The sequence below is a fragment of the Amphiura filiformis genome, unplaced genomic scaffold (assembly GCF_039555335.1).
Source record: "Amphiura filiformis unplaced genomic scaffold, Afil_fr2py scaffold_33, whole genome shotgun sequence".
NCBI lineage: Eukaryota > Metazoa > Echinodermata > Ophiuroidea > Amphilepidida > Amphiuridae > Amphiura > Amphiura filiformis.
The window spans coordinates 187,451-193,054 of NW_027305497.1; positions in this window are offsets into that span (position 1 = coordinate 187,451).

Genomic DNA, 5,604 nt, shown 5'->3' on the forward strand with positions numbered 1-5,604 from the left:
ATTAATGAATCTGTCAATGCTTATCAATGTAACAAAGAACACAGAAGCTTCACTCGATAGTATGGACATGGTACCAGCAAATCTGCAGGTAATACCAGATCTCCAGGTCTCAGCTTGCATCGGGAAATAATCACCAAAGTAACTATCAGCAGATGCAATTATTATCATATATATGCCCATGAGTAGATCAGATATTGCCAGATTGTTTAGTAGGAAGGTCTGAACTTTATTCTTTTCGTTTTTTGATTTCTTACGGCTCAACACAAACAAGTTTCCTCCAAAAGCATTCAAACCAATAAGCCACATCATGACCACCAAACCTTTATCTGACATTAATCTATCGCATGTTAAATATGGGGATCTCACATCTAGAGCACTACAATGTAAATCATTTGATAAATAGCATTCACAGACCTCTGTTTGGCTCACAACTATTTCCGTCTGCTTTGGGAGTCCAATAAACGTTTGCTTATCTATCATAGTCAAACTGTTTTCTCGTAAGCCAATAATGACAAGTTGATTTAAGTTGTTGATAATTGGAATGTTTGTTAATTGGTTTCCTGACAATTCTAGTAAACGTAGGTTTATCGTATCTTTAAAGATGTGAAGATCTAAGACATAAATTTGATTATAATCCAAATACAACAATTGTAAGTTTGTCAACCCCTCAAATATTCTGGGATTCACCAGCGTAAAATTGTTGAAACCTAAATGAAGGTATGTCAAATTCCTCATTTTCCAAAATAAATCATGACTTATATTTGCTAACTTATTTTTGGCCACCACAAGCATCTGTAAATCTGTGAGTGCATGAAACAGTTGCCTTGGCAGATGCTGCAACATGTTATTATACAGAAACAGACGAGTCAGTTTACTTGTTTCCTTCAGAAAATCTAATGAGGTAAGTTGATTGAAACTCAGATACAAGACAGTCAGCTGGCTGGTTTCCTTCAGCACATTCCCATCTAGTGAAGTTATCTGGTTTTCATCAAGATCAAGGATTTGAAGGTTTGCCAAACTGCTGAACAAGCCATTTGGCAAAATTGCCAAGTAGTTAACCCAAAGATTTAAAACACGTAGGCTCGTTAAATCTATAAACACGTGGGCGTCAAGCGTACTTATCTGATTAAAGCTGAGGTCCAGTACCTCGAGGGATTTCAAACCTGTAAATGCTTTAGAATGTACTTTAGACAACCCGTTAAATGCCATATTAAGGTTATTTAAATATTTCAAGGTAATAAAGGCATTCTCAGTTATCTCAACTATGTCCTGCCAAGAGAGATCCAACGTAATAACATCATCGGGATAGATTATCAGAGATATGTGGCTTGATTGGATAGTGTCATCATGACACTTGAAATCAACATAACCCTTCCCTAATGTACCAATACAACTGGGTGGAAACTGTTCAAAGGAACACACTCGATCATGTGATAGGGTACAGGAAACTGTATGATTAAATTCGGTCGTACGACAATGGGGTTCGGAAACTAGTTGTGTTTGTTCATCACGCGAATCTCCTTTGCAAGTAGACTGAGCCTGGTTTGATGATGTGGCGCGCATGAGGATACTATTATTGCCTTGCAAAATTAGCTGAAACTTTGTGTGTGAGAACGCGATGAAACAAAGTTCATCTGCTTCAATAACTACAAATCTATTTAGACAATTCATCAGATCACCTTCTTTATCCACGTACAGAAATGCATCAGGAGACATTGGTTTGGGTATTTGTATCATAGTTCCTGACCCGGGAGATGTTGTTAATTGGACACTACAAGTTTCACCACCCGGATTACCAGTTAGAATGGACGAGTTATACCCATCATTGCCGGCAATTTTTGTGAGAAGGCATGAGTCTGAGCTGTTTTGAGTGGTTGTAACATTCCAAAGAGGAACCACTTCTAACTCTGTGCTGGCATTCAATTCCAGGTTATGTGAGATTAGGAAAAGTACCACACCAATGGTGGCGAGTTTTGAGAAGCTACGATTGTGTTCCATATTTGCTATATATCTTGGCCTTATATTTTAAGACTATTAATGCATTATGTTGAAACTACTGTTCTATTTATTACAATTACAAACACGTTTACAAACAATTGCATTGGCGCGTCTCACTTGATCTGCACAAATATTTACATGAATTTACAACATAAACAAAGAAACATTTAAAATGTTTTCTAGTATTTATCTTATTTTTTTAAACAGGTTTATTATTACAGATTTATTGTTATAGATATTAAGAACGGACAAACATATCTGATTAAGGCATTCGAGCCCACTCTTGTCGTGCATATAAAATGCCAACCTGCATACTATAGCAATCAAAGTTGTAGTTTAATCAGGCAATGGTGGAGAGATGACTATGATTGGCTTTTTCGTTTCATCTGCTTGAATATGACTAATTGCTAGGCGTTTGTATACGATTCTGACAGGGATGCAAGTCTATATTTCATTTTGATATCCTTTATAACCTCATCCATTCAGTTCCGTAGCTCAAAGTGTGACCTCATTTGGTAGAGTATTAAAAACATACCAAGGTACACGAATACTATGTTCACGCAGAGTTGAGCTTAACAACTTTATTTTGACAGATGCAGATGTTGTAGATAATAGTAACTTCTCATCCTATGCAAATTTGTCAATGCTAAAGAACGAGTTGACGGCGAGAAACCAATATGGTTACAAGCCCTTTACGAAGGACTGGACGAAGGTTTGCTGGACAAACATTTGAAAAAACAGAAGTTAAACAAATAAATTAGTTAGCAGCCTGGCATAGTCATGATAGTGATTCTTTGACTCTGGTACCAGAGGGCCTGTTTCGATTCCCGGTGGAGACAAAATAATTTAACAATCCGCTTTCCTCATTATTGTCTTTGAATTGTGGAGCAGATGTAGCGGGTAACAAATATTTCGCAGCCACTTCCGATCAGGGTTATGCCTAGCTGATCATACTCGCTGTCCTGCGCATCATGGGAGAACAGTATCTGAAATTGAAGGAATAAGATATTAAAGAATTATTAAAATGGTTGTTATTAATGTAGTTTGTTTCCTTTCAGTCAAAGAATAATTGAATTTGATGCAAATGATTTCAAAGATAACATAATAAACAACTGTCAGATATCAAAGATGCAGTGAAGGTTTTGAGTTAAATAATTATAGCGGTTTCTGAAAATGAATACATGAATACAAAACCCACCTAAGTCCATACTTTGGCCAAATTGAGTTAAGCAATTGTTGTTTATACATAGGCCTATCATATGTATAACAGTTTAATCCAAATCCACACGTGCGTCTTTTGAACATCTGAAATCCAGCATGTATGTATACCCAGCATTTATGATACACATTAAGTTTGTTTTTTAGTTTTCATAAAATCATTTTCCATGGACTTGGTAGGGTTTTGTATTCAGGTATTCATTAATGAATTAATGAATTTACATTACACACCTATCTTAAATGATTATTAAATGTTTTATTTGAGTGGTTTGATTTCAGAGGGGCGTTATATATATATCAGAAGCAGCATATAGAAAGAATGATCACACGCCAAATAAATCAAATAAAGAGAGTAAAATCTGCAAAAGGTCAAATTTTAATATCCGATTGAAGCAAAAAATGGTCTCGACTATTTTAGCTTGACACAAGGAACCACAAAAGTGTAGTTTTACATACGATGTAGATATGGAGCCTTATTTTAATGCTAGGCAGATGCCCTCTGTGAGAAGTCTTGTCCACCCCTCTCGCCTTACATATAGCTACGATTTTTATGCGCTTTTTGTGTTTTAGCCCATTTTTGACAAGATTCTTCGGGATTCGCATAATACAATACGGTGATCGAGCTCATTAGAGAGCCTCCTCACGACTGACTGAGTTGTTTCCATGAGTCGCTTGTTGTTCACTTATTAATTATCAGCAGTTGCCATTCGATAGAATTTTTTTGCTCTGAGCCTCCGTGCAAGGGCTTAGAAAGTGCGGGTTTAACACAATATCAAACACCCCCCACCCCTGCACCCCCCCCCCCACCCCACACACACCCCGGTTGGCACCCTCCTCACATACACACCCCTACAACGCTATATACAAGCGAATTATATTGTGAGTTGATCAAAAGAAGAATCGGCATGCTCGGGATGGGGTAAGATTTCTTTGCTGCTGTTAGTTTTCGTTTGAATGAAGTATGCAGGACTGGATAAAACGGATATCATATACTATGATAAGTATAAAACGTTTTCGACATCATTCGCAAAAGGTTATAAAAGGTTGTCAGAAAACGTTTAAATGTCGGGTTATATAAAGGGTACATTAATGGTATAAAACGTTTTCATAACATCAAAAAACATTTGTTGGTAATTTACTGCACAACAAACACAGATGTTTTACAGAAAACATTTAAGTGTCGGGTTATATAAAGGGTATAAAAACGTTTTAATAACATTCAAAAAACATTTTTGAAAACTTGGTACAAATCATTCTAAACAGAATGTTATTTTGGGGTTGAAAAAATATTTTGCAAAAAACGTTTGCCCAAAATATTTACAATAACGTTTTTAAAATGTTTTCACGACCTTTATATAACCCGACATTTAAATGTTATTAAAACGTTTTGTAAAAAACATTTTAAGAACATTTCTGTGTTTGCTGGGTGCAAATATTTTAACATAATGTTATTTAAGTGTTGACAAAATTTTGGGCAAAAATGTTTGCAAAAATAGTTTACAATGACATTTCAAAAACGTTTTTAAAATATTGTTGTAGTGTGTTTCCATACAAAACGTTTTAAAGCGATTTCATGACCTTTATATAACCCGACATTTTAATGTTACTTAAACCAAAACCCAAAATATAACTTATTTAAAACGTTTTAAAAACGTTTTTGTGTTTGCTGGGATATAACGGTACCCCACCCAGCACACACGCACCCCACCCCCCCCCCTCTCACACACACACCCCCACAGCCCACACACTACGCAAATCCCCAGCATACACAACCTCTCACAATCCGACGCAAATACGTAGGCACCCCACACTCCCCCTTACACACTCCCCTCTTCACACACCGAAGCAGCCTAGTGGCCTACTTTCCCCCCTCACACCCTCCGCATCCCCCTCTCCTCCACACAATATCATTCAATTAAGGTGAAGTGTGTGTATTGAGAAAGCTTATTTGGATCCAGAGAGCTAATGCATGATTGAAAAATAGAAAACGGAATCTCTAGCAATCGAACAATTTAATTTTCTTTATAATTGGAACGTTGATCAAATTTGCTTAGAATCATTTGTGACTAGAAGCCACAAACGACATGTTTCCTATCAATTTGAACAAACAAAACTCGTTTACATTGCCGCGTGTAACTCATTTCACGGACATTATCACACCATTATTAAAACAATAAAGTTAACCTGCTTTAATAAAGAATAATGAGATAAGTTAACTCAAACTTTACATCAATCATCAGACCGACTGTAGAATTAATTGAATAACACAAAAACAGTGTCGTCCGTATATTTAATAGATTATTTTCTTGTCTATGCCCATGCAAGATATTGGTATTGTTTTTGTTGTTTTTAGTTATCTACGACCGATTTTCCTTTTGTGTGCATCAT